Source organism: Helicoverpa armigera, chromosome 16, assembly GCF_030705265.1.
Source record: "Helicoverpa armigera isolate CAAS_96S chromosome 16, ASM3070526v1, whole genome shotgun sequence".
Classification (NCBI taxonomy): domain Eukaryota; kingdom Metazoa; phylum Arthropoda; class Insecta; order Lepidoptera; family Noctuidae; genus Helicoverpa; species Helicoverpa armigera.
The window spans coordinates 1,296,827-1,314,083 of record NC_087135.1 but is presented as its reverse complement, the minus strand read 5'-3'; the positions used below and the strand labels follow the sequence as shown (position 1 = coordinate 1,314,083).

Sequence of the window (17,257 nt, the reverse complement as noted above, 5' to 3'; positions counted from 1 at the left end):
ATTATAATTACAGCGAGTCAAGTGACTTGCCTTTTCTCGTTAAGCTAACGAGCCTTAACGTTTTATGGTAAGCGATCGTTGTAATCGTCTGTAATCTTTACTTGTAAGGGCATCGGTGTATTGGGTTTCTTTCTAATTACCGTGACTTTGTAAGTGATATTGGCATTTATGATGGTAAACGTTTTGCCTTTAAGAATGATATAAACCACACCTGTGTTATGGGTTACAGCCTGTTTATCGTCCCACTGCTGGCCACAGGCCGCCTCTCACACGGAGAAGGATTGAGCATAAATAACCACACCTAATAATGTTTATTTTAGATTCTCATGTCTCGCTTCCGGAAAGACTGGATATTTGGTCAGTTATCTCAAACCTTACATGACTGGTTGCAAGGCTCCTGACATTGAGACACATACACAGATTTTGAGCTGTGAAATTCTCATTAGCTTTCATCCTCTACTTGATACTAGGATCCAAATTAGAAGTGGCGATAGCTACAGAAGATTTCTTTTCTTCAACCATCAGCTACAGAAGCTAAGTTGGAAGATATTCTACTCAACAAGATCATTGACGTCCGAAGTGATGTAGACTGCGATCTCAATATCATCACTCCACGCACCCCAGATAATACATTGAAAGTGCGAGTGACACAAAAGAATCAGTCCTACACTCCTCCATCTCCGATAGCGTGCTCGTTTTATGGGAAGAGGCCATATTCCCAAGCAGAGGCTATCGATTGTCTTAACACTATGATGGCCTATTGTTCTGTGGGAACTTCTGAACTTATGGCTTTTTGTTCAGCATTAAGTGTTAGGTTAGGATCAGGTATTTTATTCTTCAATAGAGATTTATGAAGATTGCTACTAATTGGATGTTTAGTGTTTACTTTCACTTACGAGGTAATCAGAATAGGTGCCTAGTAAATCAAGCAAGCTATACAATGTTATGTCAAAAGTTTAAGACCATCTCACAATGACAACACTATTGTTGAAGTCTTTGTATAGTTTACTTATAATAACAATTAGAAATACAATTTAGACCTTCCTGAGAATAAAACAGTAAACTGTACCCATCAGTTACTATTGCTACTAAACCAACTGACCGTTTTAAAAAAAATCGCATGTTCTATTGAAATATTTACGCACACACTTCCTTCACCAATAATTCTATCGGTAAAATTAAATTGGACAAGACATTCGCGTGATCAACAAAACTGATACATTTCTTCAACATTCCAAGATCAGAAAGATTGGTTTAATAAATTACGTTATAAACTACCGTATGATGTTAATTTATAATTGAAAGGAAAACAGACGTGACAGTTGATTCTGATCACGCTTATTTTGCGATGAATATGTAGGTATGATAATCAGCGATATTACTTCATAGTTTAATTTTTGCTTGGAGCTGGTGTGAAATATGTTAATTATAACAATCTGTTACGAAGCAGTGCGATCCATACAACTTTTTTTTAACTGGTCTTTGAGTGGAAAAGGTCCTTTTACGCTAATGGATCCGCACGAATCGAGGATACGCTTGGTGCGGTTGATCTACCAGATGGGATGAGGGACACGTCAAATTGATGGTTCCCAGCTACCATTTGAACATTTTTGGCAGTCGGTAGGGCAAAAGCCTGACAACCAGTCATGGGCTACTTATTAAGTGGGTGCACAAAGAAGTCAGTTCAGATACAGTCGATGTTACAAAAACCGATAATGCCCACTCCAAAAGTATTACCCCTAGCTGCATCAAGCATTTCTTCTACTAGATATAGGTAGATAAACCTAAGGTCGAGCTACCTACTTAGAGATATCGCCAGAGGATCTTCGACCACGGCTATCAAGTCAGTCCGAAGTCAGTGCGGTACCGGTAACATAAATAATAAGGCAAGTGCAATGCCCCACTTTCTAAGGACAAAGTACTGGAATTTATTATTAGATGCACTTCGATTATGATATCAATGATTTTAATAAAAAAAATGGATTGGAGGTTATCCCTAACGGGTCCTGTACATTTTTCTTCCTTGACAATATTGGATAATTATATTTTTGTTCATGTTTTATGTTACACTGGCACATATTATGTCATTAACATAAATTATGATCAGCAAGTCTTATTATTTTATATCTTTTCCTCTGTCCATTCAAAATTTTTATCAAACTTAAACCAAAAAATTGTCATCGCTATTATTATACTATGAAATTGAGTAAAAAACTATATTTTCTTCCTTCTGACAAAAACCCCACTTGCACTATCATTGTTATCCATTGTCATATCGTCTCCTTTTTTGCTAATATTTGTTTGTCAGTAGTGTTTACAGCAGGTAGGTAGCACGATTGTTCCACCAGACGATTTTCACTCTCGAATAGGGAATGAATTTCATCAGGCCATTTATTGATGCAAAGTCGTGATCGTATCGAGCGCAGTGTCTTCGTGACTCGCTTTAGTCTGCGTCAACGACGATATGATACGGTTCAGTCTGTAGGCTGACCTGAGACTTATAATCTAGACTCAAAGGCAGGTACAACTGCTAAATGAATATCTGGCAAAGCGACTTGCTGACACTTCAAGTGACCCAAAGGCTGGTTTTTATTTTGGTCAAAAATTAAGCATTGCCATCCAACGTGGCAATGCTGCCAGCCTCTTGGGTACACTCCCGGTGGGCAGCGATGAGGAGTTTTTTGATGCCATTTTATAATTGTTTTTAGTTGTATATATGTATAAATAAGGTTTTTTTTACGTCATGTAAATATGTACATAAACTGAACTAATGAAAATCGAATTGAGTTTAAGGTGGATTTCGCGGAGTTAGACCAATAGTTTATGATGATAATGAAAATTGCCATCAATCTTGTGACCCATGCAAAAAAACAAGGAAATAAACATTATTGGAAATTCTTCAATCTTTCTGTCGTTGATTTCAGACCATACTCAATTTAATGTTTTCCTGTTTATCATGAACAAACTTACGGATTGGCGAGATAATTTTGCTTTTTGGTTTGGCGACCTTTAAATTGTAGCTACCGAGAACGAAAATGAAGGGAAAAGTGAACTTAACGTAAATAAAAAAATGCGTGCATGAAATCGTCAATGTTCGCTGGGCAAGCATGGTTATCCATTGACGTGCTTTCTCGCTATGAACCATACTGGTAGTACAATTGTTGCGTAATGCGGTTACTAATTCGGAATGTTCGATGCTTAAGAAAATACCTTACATCGGTAGCTTTTTTCACCAGAGCTGCTTTATTTTAAAGTCAAATATTTACTACTGAACATGTTTGTATCAAAATCCTTTTATTTCAAGTTTTTCTACTACATCATCATCATTGTCTACCATAGAATCAACCTAATTATTAAGCACACCTGCTGACACATAAAGTGTGAAATTAAGTCATCCAACACACACAACTTCTTATACAAGTTCTTCTACCCCAAGTAGTTATAAACCGGGAGATATCTATTATCGAAGGCCATTATATCTTCATAAGAAAAAGCCATTTCACACAATATAATGATCGGTTTTCCAATAATTAATTCTCGTACTAAATCTGCATATCACTGCGAACGTGGTTTCACATCAGATATGATACATTTCTCATTTTAATCAAAAGATTTTACTTGATACGTTGTAGGTATCTACGTATATTTCTTGAAGCTTAAAGATTAATTGAATTGATATTATAATTTTGAGTTAAGAAGGTTGGTAGTGTTTTATTGAAGCTGAGAGATTTAATTTTATGCTCATGTCTTCAATATCCTTCGCTTTCTTTTTATATGTTTTAGTATGTTTTAGTCAATGTTATAGTAATGTTTGGGAGTGATTTAAGTTCGAAATATAATCACATATACCTACCTACACTGATTTTGATTACTCTCTGTTCAAAATTCTTGCAGTTCAAATAACTCGTACTTAGCTCTAGAATAAGCTTTACCTTTACCTGACAATTATTGGTTAAATGGCTAGGCACTTGTGACTTCTAGTAAGTGACAAGTAGCCAATCCCTGTGTACTGTACTAACAAGACAGTTTGTCGTGAATTGCGTTCCAATTTAAACATAACCTGATTTCAATGGTCGTAAACCTTCTCTATTTTATGTAGTACTTATTTATTTTATAAGCAGTAGGTTTTGACCAACAGTAATTCTCTAGAAAAATTTCATTAACTTCAATCAAAGTTAAATCTGTCTTTGGTTAAAGCTTTTTCTGTGATGTCAGCAAATTACAAAACCTATTCATAATTCTGGTAGTAATTATTTTTAAAAGATAATAATTTTATGCCTGTTTCCTTTTTGTTCAGGAAATAAAACAGAATAGTAATCGTAATACATGCACTAAAATTATGAAATATAGCGCTTTAGTAATGAAGTAATTAATCGCAAGTCGGAATTTACCCACGGATACGAACTAATTCGATTTATTTGCGTGGAAGTACTGAACAGTTACTTAACGTCTAAAAATCATTAGTTAGTTTTACCTAACTAACCTATAACACATTATGCTATAAGTTACGAACTTACGAAAGGATGTCAACTTTTTTGATACAGGTACCTATTGAACTTACCTAGATTCTAATTTATACCAATGTCGTACTTAATCAAATAACTTAAAAACATGATCATCTCTTCCACATTCTCAAGCACATCACATGACAAAAAACCGATACAGTTTTCCAAAAATTTTCGAAAGCGACAGTAAACTTTTTGGCAGAAAAAAAGAGACAGTTTTTAGTGCGGAAATAATATCTAAAATTCCCTATACATATGAGTTGGTTGACGGTCGTTCTATGCGACTGCACCTTTGATTATATCTTGGTAATAACTGCAATTGAGATTGTAATTGTTTCGCCACACTTAGGTGACACGACCCGGTTACCGGTAAATGTGGTGTTTTTCTTTTTATTTTAATTGTTTATTTTTCTGAGATGGGAATAATTGTTAAGTTTTTGTCGGTAATCAGTGAGTAGCCTTGTAATTAAAGTAAAATGAAAATAATAACAATTATTCATGTCGATTTAGGTGATAATTTTGAATTCTTAATAGTTGATTATCTACAAATAGCTACACAGTAGTGAATTGGTATGTTTGAAGTACCACATAAAAAGGATTAAGATAAGGTAACGATATAGGTATAAGGTTTTTTAAAATAAGTTTGAGGAACCTTAAAATTATTATTAAAATTATTTCTTATTATAAGCTTAGCTGATAAATAGGTACCAGCTATATTATGATCAAAGTTCTAATATTTGATATGGAAATAAAATAAAATAAATAATTGCTAACCATACGGTGTTAAAGCATTTTAAGGTATTTAAAAGGAATGCAACGTTACTTTATGGTATGTTTCCGTTTGGTATAACAAAATGAAGTAGCTTTACTGCCAAAAAACACATAAAAAAATAAACAAATAAATAGCAAATAATACTTACAAGTGAAAAATTCACAAAAATAAAATCCACAACAAAAATTCAAAAAGCGAAACTCAACATTCGAAGTCACACACATCCGAAATTTAGAAAAAAAACAATTGAAGCTCACGTCATCACATCACTGCGAGCAATAGCGCAATGATTCTCTGTACAGTCAACAAACCACGGCTTGTGTTTATTTAACCATACATTGAAAAACATACCTTATTTTCTAGACCTACAGTCCACTTTTCACTGACATTTCCTGCCTACTTGCACCGTATGGTTCCTTAAACTTGCTAAGCCAATGTGAACATTATAATTGAAATGTAAGGGTATGTTTTTGATTGTGATGCTAAATGCAAGATTAAAAGGTAAAAGTAAAAACATTGTTTATTGTCGTTCAGTAACATTAAGAACTTTATTTATAAGGGCCTCTTAGATAACGATGCTGCGATAAACATTGGAGCGTCGAAATTTTTGACAGGCAGTGTAATGTTTGCAATTTGCATAATGGGCTATATAAAGGAAAAGTAGAAAATCCTCTGGTTTATTCACGATTTAAAATTTTGAATCATTCAGGAATTGAATTTTCTCAGTCAGCCCCGTCGTGAAGAAACTACTGCCCGCGCATGGATAAAAATAGCTACCTATCATGCATATAATTTATAAACTGTATGGCTGCTATCTTTCATAATCCACTTATTAATTTTTACGTGAAAGAGGAACGAACATAGGTGTATCTATATCGCAGTTTGATATGTTACTTGCTTGGATACTTACTTCCCTTTCATACAAATACTCCTGTATGAATTTTGATGAGATTTTTATATGGAAACTAGAAAGAAATAATAAAATTGATGAGAATGTCATGGAAAGGTTTCTTAGTGACAAGAGTCAACTGAAGAAAATTGGTAATCGCATGTCTTTTGCATACCAGAAGCTATAATAGTTGAATGTTATTATAACTACTAGTACTACCTATCTACTATGACGCTACCGGGATATTTTAAACGATTTCACAGTTATTAGGAAAAATATTTTCTTTGGTCTTGTAGTCGTTGCACAAAGAAAATAGCTTCTGGACGCGGGTTCGATCCCCAGAAAGCGAAATGTTGTTTTTACTGATTTTGTTGTAAGGAAATAATGCACTTTTACTTGATGTTATTTCAATACGACTGTTATTTGTAGGTAAAGCACGTTTTATTTATGTAGGTATGTACTTTCTCATCGGTACTTGTGTGAATACGTGAAATGACTGCTCTGCATCATTTAGTCAAAATCACTTTCTACTAGTGAATATTACCTAGACTATTTTATTTGTTTTCGTTAGTTATTGTATCTAATACGGAAACCATTATTTATTTATTATGGAAATCAAACAATTCTCAAACTTCCAGTTAGTGCGAAAAACCCTCAACAGTTTTGATTTAGCGCCATCTTGTGAAATTATCGTAAACTATTTCAAAATCGTATGACGGCATACAATCAGTTAGTAATAGAAAATTCCGTAAGATGACGTTGCATTAAGTTTCAAATGTTTTCTAAACTCATTTGATTTTTTTTCAGATGTTCTTTGTATAATTAATGATAACATCAATGATGATAGTGAAATAACTTGAGTTTAAAACTAGTAAAACCTTAAATACAGTATAAAGGTGTGACCTATGAATATTTTTTTTAAAAAGACAAAAAAGTACCTAACAATTATCTCTCATCCTACATGCCACCTACATTAACAAATTAAATAAGAAAATATCTAACGAAATAATATAATGTAACTGTACTAATGTAACCAACGTACTTTGACCCCCCATTTACGGCATAACCGAAAATTTTCCTAAGACTTTTCCTAAAAAGGGGTCTTTTAATATGGTTTCGCAAAATGTCTGTAGGTACCTATGTTCTGCTTATGGCAGGCCCTTTCACATTAAGCTTAATTATAAAACTTGAGGGGAAGTTATTAAATTATTAGTTACATAATCATATTTTTTTATTCGCTAATGAACTGAAACATTATGTTTTTAATGTAGATTAGGATGTTTATGTTTCTTCGTTAGGTAATTAAGTAGGTAGCTTCTTTGTTATAATGTTGTTGTTAGAATTTCGTAAATAGAAGTAGATTAGAAATACTCTGAAATTAAAAGTACCTCCTATAAATATCTTATAATGAACGCAGTATTTAGAGACTCCTCAACTCCTCAATAGTAGCAAAAAATTACATAACCCTGTGAAGAAATAAAAAAAATCTACTACGATTAATTGTAGACTTCTATAAATTATCCGTGTTTTGTGATTAGATATTAAAGTTTCACTTACCTACTTAGTTATACCAAGTTGATTTCAAGATTCAATCTCTAATCGCAAAATAAAAGGATAGATAGGTTATAGAAATTCGTAGCAAAACTTCACGGTTCTTCTTGCCATTACCCCCTACCAAAAGATTAATCTTATTACAGTCATCATGATCGTACCTGCCTCTAAGTACCCTTGCAAATTAATTTCAAAATATCAACCCTTAATTTATAGCCCTTGGACTGTTGAATCCCGTTTCAATTACGTTCGTCCCTTCAAATTACGATACCATGATTGACATGAATGGCCCTTCAGTCAATAATACCGGGATAACACGGTGTTTGCGTACAGTCAACGGCAAATAGTTGGTGACAGTCAAGGAGTCGAATAAAACGACACATAGCTTAACAGTTAATAATATCGAAACAAAGTATTGATGTCAACAGTGTAAGTGCTCTAATAAAGGAAGAAATATTCAGCAGTATTCAGTCGAACAGTCATAAATAATATGGTAATATTAATACCACTTATGTACACAACAAGGCTTCTGGGTGTTGAAACATAATGGATCACAATGAAAAAATAAATTAACATTTTTTAGAAACAAACAGTTTTCCTTTAAAGCGTTTCTTCCTTTTGAGAGATTAGATTGTTAACAGCACCGATATTATTGAGTTCTTGATTGCGTTAATTTAATTAATTCCTTGAACATCACCAAATATTCGCCGCTGACTGTACTAATACCGGGTGCTTAATAGTTTACAAGTGGTATTGGCGATTTAACGGCAGACGACATTTTTTCAATCAATAAATCCTGTGGTACACAAACTACTGATGAAACTGACGAATTGATGGAGTTTTTTTTTGTTTTGTCTATGAATAAAAATGGAAAGATAATGTTTGACATTATTATTGCATAAAGTGATTTATTTTTCAAGTGATAAAAAATTATAAATAGGAGTTATTACATGCCTACATCGTTACAAGTCGATTATACATTTATCGTCTTTTGCGGTATTCGTAAAATACGAAAAAAAAACATTTATATAAGTAGGCTGCAAGGCTACTTTTTAGCCGGTTGCACCTAGTTTTCGAATAGGACACGGACTAAATCACTGAAGAAAGCTAGCTTAGGTTTTAACTCTATAAAGTAAAAAGGTTTTGCTTTGATACCGCAATGACAACTGAAGCCTTAAATTTTCAAAATAAAACTTCTCAAAGCTTGTCTAAAATCTCTAAGAGATACTAAACATTACAAAGTAAATACTTGGCCACTTTATCACTAGTTCTAGCAGAGTGAACAAGTGAGTGTCTTACTGACCGACCCATCTCAATTCTATGACGTTATCAATTCACTGCTCTTGTTTTCTGCGCTGAATAAAAAAGATTCGCCTAAGGGCTGGGGTACATGGTTTATTTAAATTACCTGTTTTTGCTATGGGAACAAAGACTGATGTGTCTGTGATGACGATTTGTAAACGAATAGTTAAGTTCTGTGTAGTTATGGTTTTTAAGTTTCTCATTTTACTAACATAATATGGACTGTGTACTGTGTGTGCTTAGTCTGAAATAAATATTTTCGATTTCAATTTATTTTATTTCAATATGGAAATTGTACAAAGTATAAAAAATTATGTAGATAATCCTTACCTACTAATATTATGTATGTATGCGAAAATGCTCTCTGTTTGCCATACTTTCACTGTTAAACTACTTAACTGATTAATTGTCTAGAACTGTTCTAAGTTTCACTTAAATATTTACTTATGTACATAAGTTGACAGATCTATAATAGCCAAATAATATTCTACCAGAAATAAATAAAAAAATGATAAAGCCAGAGGCGAAGTAACTACGATTTCAATTTTATTTTATTTAAACAATGTGCAACACGCCTTACAATTCTACCTACATATACCAAAGGAAAAAAGGGGTAAAAACCTCATTGTGAAATACGGACAGCAGACAACGACGGATATACTCTCATTGTCTTGATAATTAATAACCCCCCTTTTTTTACTTTTTCCCCAAATTGTGAGGAAGTCAAAGGTTTTTTTGATAAAGGAAGTCGATTTTCGCGTTTGAAATGTTAATAGCGAGTTTAAATGAAAGTAAACTTCTTTGTAGTTTACTTAGGATTGATTTTTAATCGACAGATTATGTCAAAGGATTGATTTGAAATTGACTTTCCATTTTTGAGAATGAAATCTATTTCTAAATAGATTTTTTCAAAAAATCTTTTACGATTTTTAGATTCCTTGCTGATTTTGAATATCTTCGTACTTACCATCAAAATAATATAAGATTCAAGTACCTTAATAAAACTTAATAGATGTCAAATTAAAGGCACTACTTCCGCTAGCGGTTTCACCAGGGTCCATTGGAACTCCTTTGCACACTAGAATAAAAACTTGCTACATTCTTCCTCAATAAATGAGTTATCTGATAATGAAGTTTTTAGAAATCGTCATAATAGGAAGCAGTTACCGAAATGAACGCGTATAAGCAAACAAACGAACTCTACAGCTTTATAAAATTAGTATAGGTTCCTTAGAATCCTTGAAGCAGAAAATGAACACGTTTCAGTGAGCACTGACCTTAACAATGACTACACATAGAATACCTTATTATCCAACTTTTTAAAGAATACGGACTCACCACCATTATCATACAAAAATCTCATCCAGCCTTAATTCCGGAGCAAACCATAATATTACATGGAATCGTACTCTGAAAAATTTTCATAAACGTAAATTGATTCCTTAATACGAAGTGACGTGAGTTGCTAAGCCAAATTCGACCTTGGAGCTGTCAATTTTAAGTTCTAATTTGACAGATTGAAGCGTCATTATAGACACATGGATGAGCACGAGTGATTTATGAGCTTGGTTGATGGAATAGCGACCTTATTTGTAGGGTGATAAGGTTGGTATTTTATGTGGGGAATTTTGTAAAGGAAATGCTCCCGGGTCCCGAACAAGTTCTCTGTATTCACTCTCGAATAATCGATAGCTGACGTCTGGCCTCCCCCCGCACAGGTGGTCACCCCTCTCTCATCTTTAGTTAAGGGAGCGTTCCATTAAGATGGATTATGTCGGAAACTCTGGGTTTTTTAATGTTGCCGTTTTCTCAGAATACCAGATTTAATGAGAATAAAAAAAAAACCTTGATAGATAAGGTAAAACCACTTACGGACGTTTTTCTATCTTGATACAAACTACCTAATGAATAACCTAGCTAAACCACCAATATAATGTTTCCTCTTGAATTATTTGCTAGTTCGAAACAAAGGTGGTTAACCCCGTGTGAGCATTTCCACAAAAGAATTGAAACATCCCTGACTTTGCATTAAATATTTTATTTAAAATATTGCAACTACTACTACCTGACATGCCACCTATTAGGCAAACAACATTTTAGCTCCAAACCTACATGCGCATAAGGTCCTTATTAGTCGCAAAACTACATTAAAAATCGCACTAGCAGAATTCCCCTCTAAGCTAGACACAGACGAGCGTCTAACAAGCTCTCACATGAATGAACTGCCGTTTCTGCGTGCTGCGTTCAGTAATTGGGCATTGTATCGCTTCTGCGTTGTTCTGTGACAAACTTTGTTCGGATGTCGTTATTGAATCGGTTCGATAGTTTGTTTGTTAGTTTGATTCTAGTGAGGCTTGTTATTGAGTATTTAAATTGATGACGAGCACGTAATTGTTGCTCCTTTGTACTTATTTTTCGAAGTCTTTATCTTCATCACATCATTTTCCTGTCCTTATTTTAATTGGTCCAGCTTGTCTGCTTCTTCTTACATACTTCTTTGTCTGACGCATCCATCCATCCTCTCTCTGTAGATCCTTGTCTCAATATTCACTGTTGAATACGCCTTCACCATTGAAAAGAGCTTCACAAATTATGATGTTAGTAGAATGAATAGAAGATATCAAAAAACTAAAAAATAATCACCATTAAATAAAAATACAAAAATAACAATAAAAGTATCCCCTATCTAAAAACAGTGTCAATTAGTCCATAAAACGAACCGAAAATGCTTTCTCCTTAATATATACCATTTCAGTTTAAGACATGGACTGTTGCCATCCGATTCCCTTATCGGGAATTCGAATTTTGTTGCAAGGGAAAGGCTTAGAGCATTTAATCAACTGGAGACGCTATGAACACGAATGTCTATGCGAAAAAGTCTACCAATTTACGAGCGGGATGCAAGGCATCGCAACAAATAGTTATAGCTCACTCATGCGTTTTCAAACACATCTTTACATACGACATAAGCCTTAATTTCGAGAAATCTTAAAATTGTAATGCAATCCAAAATGTTGATACATTTTTATTTTTTTAATTTCTACTCACATTTGAATAAAATTGTAAGAATAAAAATTTACTTTGAGATATATAATTAGCGCGATTGATAAGATCACGTGTCAAAGGTAAAACATCAAAAAACCATGGTATATTTAAGTTTTCCACTACCCATTGAAGCGCTCACCTGAAAGTACGACGATGATGTTTCCAGTTGTATAAATGATCTGAGAGAAAAAGTGATCCATTATACCTTTCCTTATGTGGTAAGGAATACCGAAGGAGTGGTTTTACACTTCGGGAAGCCGCGACAAGAACGATTGCGCGATCGCGAACAATTGAGATAGATTTGTGAAATAGCTCGCCTTTTGTAGTGTAGCTTTTAAGGGCTTTATAAAATGAAGGAAGAATTAATTTATTTCATTAGAAGTTTGGAAAATAATGTTTTTTTATTTCATGAAGAACTTTAATTTTCAGTAAAAATATATAGGTACACCCAATTTCATTAAAAATAATATCTTAAAAAAATATATAAATATATCTTTAAAAATAATTTGATTGGTACCTAGTTAATTTAAAAAAAAGTTGTACATAAACCTTGTAGAATTTTGTTGTTTACTTAAAATCCGACCAAAAAAAAGAAATTGCAATATTTTTTATTTTAAAGCCAAAAATAACTTTACACAGATCGCTCCAATAAAAAATTCAGTAAACAAAACAAAATGCATAAAACAAATTCTCGACACTCATAATGACGTCACGGACACATTGCGTTATACAGGGTGATGATATATGAAAAATAAAAAATACTGAAAATAAGGATACGGGGTGGTTATAAAAGTCTTCAATTCCAAATAGGCCGTAAAGAGTACCGGATGCGGTGTACGACAGTTGACAAAGAGTGTAGTTAGTGTTTGTAGATACTTGTGTGATGCCTCTGTGAGAATATTTAGTCTGTTGAAATGTTCAATATCGTTATAATGACAGTGAAAATATTTCCTCTTATCTTGTGTGTACCTACTTTGTTTATCTAAAGCAAATAATAAAACATTTTACATAGAATAAAGAACATACTTGGGAAAAAGCTAGGCAGATGATTTGAATGCACAACCGAAACCTATTTTGTTCTAAATTACTTCAAATATATCTATTCAACTGGATAAATATTAAAAACACAAAATAGTTCAATAGTTTCTCAGGATCTTTATGACTTCCCCTGTAATAAAAAAAAAGAATCAAAGTTACGTCATTGAACCGTAGGCAATTTTCCAGGTGCATTCCAAATTCAACTTGTCGCTTCTACTCCAAGACGCTGCTTACTCTATGACAGACCTCCCCTAGGCTCTAGGCTATATCCCCAGGCAGTGCTCGAATAAGAAAGGGTAGTTTTACAACTCACGAGGGATAACTTTACGTGTTAGGGGGTAGAATTTCCACCCCTTTATTTTGGGGTTCTTTCCCATCATGGCCACTGAAAGTCTCGAGTTTTAATACGAAATATACCTTTTCTGTTTCAGTAGGTACAAATAGGTGTCTTAAGCATACCGGTATAGTCGAAAAGGGGGTTTTGGCTGATTTTAGAGAAGCACGATCTTTGTTTAATTAGAAGTAGAGACTGAATCGTAATTTAAATGAAACTAATTTAAAATAAGTAAAAAAAAATGATTTCTTAATTCTAATCTTACATCACTTCCCTTAAGAAATATCAAATCTGTCTCCAGGGTTCCATTTTCCTTTATGCCAAGTTCCATCTCAAATTATTCAGTTTTTTTCCCATGTACATGTGACAAACACAAAATATTACCATTTAAGTAACACATTATTTAAAGAATCCTATTTAAAGTGAAAATTGAGCCATTAAGTAAAACACCTCTCATAAGAGACTAAAGATAAAGATAAGAACTTTATATCTTTTTAAACACACAAAGGAGTTCAGAGTTTAGTACAGTAATCGCGTAGATTGATGTCAGCCATTTAACAGAAGTCAGTGTTGGGATCACGGAGAAAGTAAAGTCAGCGGAGATGTCATAAGGAAGGTAGGTCAGGTGCCTTCTTGTAGGTCAATGCATGGTAGGCGTGATCAGTTACTATTAGGTACTAACTTTCGGGTTCCTTGTCAAATCAAAACTAATCTGTCAAAGATTGGTCTTGATTGATTTGTGATTTTATTTTGAAAATAATGTGCGAGTTCTATAGAAGGCGTAAAAGGGCGGAGTTGGAAACGTTCCTTGTACTCCAAAGACCTGCATTTTGGTGCACTACTTTTTTAGGAGATTTTGCGTTATGACATCTCCGGTATTCATTTTGTTCTCCATGGTTAGGATTAAACGGTAAGACAGTTAAGAAAAGTGGTACACTCAGCTTCTATGTTTTTTTATTCGGTTTAAAATTGTGATTCACGACGTGAGGATCTCTTTAGATTAAGTGAAGTTTGTGCTAATTTAGCTTAGCTTAGTTTGGAGCGTTATAGTTAATGAAATAATATTCAGTAATGCTTTTATGGGTTACTTGATAAAATATTCACACTTGAAAATAAGTTTCTAGTGCCATTGTTCTTGGAAATTTTGATTTTTCATTTCGTAAATTGTGATTGATTCTGACATGAAGGTGATTCAAATATTTTAACAGTTTATTAACCAACTACAAAGAAGGGTTATTTAGTTATCTGTACGACTGGACATTTTACTTTTGAAGGTAAAGCAGATAAGTCAAGCGGGTGACCATCTATATCATAAAGAGTTACTCCAAATTTTGGGTTGTACGTAATGTAAAATTAATTATTATTTTTTGTGTAAAATTAAATATCACGTATTTTATTAAGCACAAACATACTTAGCTTGACTATGAACAAATACCTCGACATATTGGTCGGGTGTAATTTAATTCGAATCTATCGTACAAAGTTTAACAACCCACAAAATTAGATTTTAATTGCATTATAATTGAAATAACTTTGTCCCTGATTCGTATTTCAGATGGTTTTTTACTGGATGTGTCAAGGATTTTCTCTACTCTTAAATAGCCATATAATTTAAACTTAATAGTATGAATCTGAAGGGGTTTTTTCTTTGAACGCGTTAATTCCCTGAATCACTGAACCGATTTGAAAAATTCTTTCAGTGTTTAGGCGCTGGTGAAACCGCTGATAGAAAAAAAGAAAAAAAGTCAATAAAGTCTGTTTATCTGTTTGGATCTGAAAGTTTGATACATAATTACCTTAAAAAATACTGTCAGCCAACTCAGCCGACAGTTTAGTCTACATTATACTCAAACAACAACGCTGACTATCGAATTTCATTTTGAAACTTATTCAATAGTACACTTTGAAGCCTGCCAGTTTTAATCCAGGTATCAAGTTGCTGATAAATAATTGAATTTCCCACAAATCCTGCTATCCTATAGTAGTGACATTTACAAAGTTGATTGGCGTTTAATTAAGCATGGTGCATACGATTGATTTTTGGCCAATCAGCACTCGAGGATAATTAAAAATGGCATAACATGAGTGAGGTTTATTGAAATTGAATGCGACAGCACCTGAAATGTCTGATGGTTTATTTGTTTGTTTGTTTATTTTTTGTTTTCATATAAGGGAAGTGAATGTATCTGATGATTATAAGTAGAAATTGTACTTAAACAATCAGTCTGCAGAATATTTAAGTAGTTTACTTTATTTTTATGAAAGATCAAATGACAGGCAACACTCCTATCATAATGTAGGATACCTTCTTATTGCTTTTTGCATGCTTAGTACGTATAAATAAGTTATTTTATCAATTTATTTCAAACAAAGAAATTACCAGCCTTTAAGTAATTTAAAAGTGAAATAATTATATTTATATGCAAAAAGTCTAATTTTTGGTTTGTTACGCTTTGGTTTTGGCTTTGTAATGGCTGAAACTATTGAGTTGACATTTACCACGGTGACACGCAGATACCCTATATCTTTTTAACAGCTTACAAACTCCCGAGTGCAATCAACTCATCAATATATTAAAGGATTAAATTTTCTAGACATCTTACATACCCTGGTTATGACTGACACGTACTAAGCTGTCACTTCTAGACGTATAATATCCGGGACATCAATATCAGGTAGATGTGAAAGGGTTCAGCCACAAGTTGTGACCGTCGCGTCTGATCGAGGAATTAATAACCTTTGCCTATGTCAGTACCTACATACTTACATACTTTTAGTTAGGTAAGAGTTATGTGAAATTCCTGAGGACCTAATTTAGGAAGTATTTTTTTAGAAATAATTTGGTCCTCTTCCAACGTGAAAGTAACTCTACCTGTCTGTCTGATGAGCTTTCGAAACTAGTGAACCGATTTTAATGGAAGATGTACTGAGAAGTCTATAGTAAAGCATGAAAGTAATACTTTTACCCGGTTGCGAGAAGTGGTTCTTACTTGTAGAAGGCAATTAAAAATGAGGAAATTATAGAGACATTGCAAACTCTAATGTAAATTTTCGGTATGAGAAAAATATTATTGTTTACAAAATATTGTACCACCAACATAGTCATGTTTTGCAGTAGCCATTTTGATAACAGTACCCGAGTCACATGAAACTGTTTTACATAAAACCTTTAGTTTTTAATGGAATACCGCTGTTTTGTCCATTAAAAATGTTTTTCATGGAACATTTTTACTGCGAAGCTTTTATTTTCTATTCTCGGATTTGCAAGAACATTCCAGATTGTTAGAACCTAAGTACTAGGTAATGACGACGATATACAATATCTAAAAAAAAAAACCTTAATTTTTGAAAGGGCGTAAGTGACTTTTAATATCCAAACAATAAACAACCTTAACTCTAGCTGCTAAGGTCGACAATTCAACAAATAGGGATCTATTAAGGCGCCTCGGCGAACGATTTTAAACTCCTTACCGTATCCCAGTGACTTTCAGTCCATTACATAACGTAAATATATAAAAAATCTTCCCGACACGTCCCGGCCCCTTCCCCTACAATAAAACCGGTATTTCAAACATGTCAGGTAATAAACTTGAAAGTCGCGTTCCATACTTTACACTTAGATTTGGGAATAGATAGAGAAGGCCTGCGTTTATGAAAACACTCGATTTTTTAAATCTAGCAATATTTTCATATTTTATGAAAAGGTATATGCGTAAGATGAGAATCACTGGTGCTCAGCTCCATCTGCTAAAACTAGAAGCCGACCCCAACAAAGTTGGGAAAAGGCTAGGCGGATGAGCGTAAGGTGAGATGGCCTACCG

General features: G+C 33.5%; 1 protein-coding gene across 1 annotated transcript in view; it reads right to left on the bottom strand.

The window, feature by feature from the left end:
- Positions 1–5,559, bottom strand: part of LOC110369878 (uncharacterized) — a 39,725-nt gene extending 34,166 nt beyond the window's left edge. The window contains exon 1 of the mRNA XM_021325476.3: positions 5,426–5,559. The gene's annotated coding sequence lies outside the window, so the exon portion shown is untranslated. The remainder of the gene's footprint in view (positions 1–5,425) is intronic.
- Between the last annotated feature and the right edge of the window lie 11,698 nt (positions 5,560–17,257).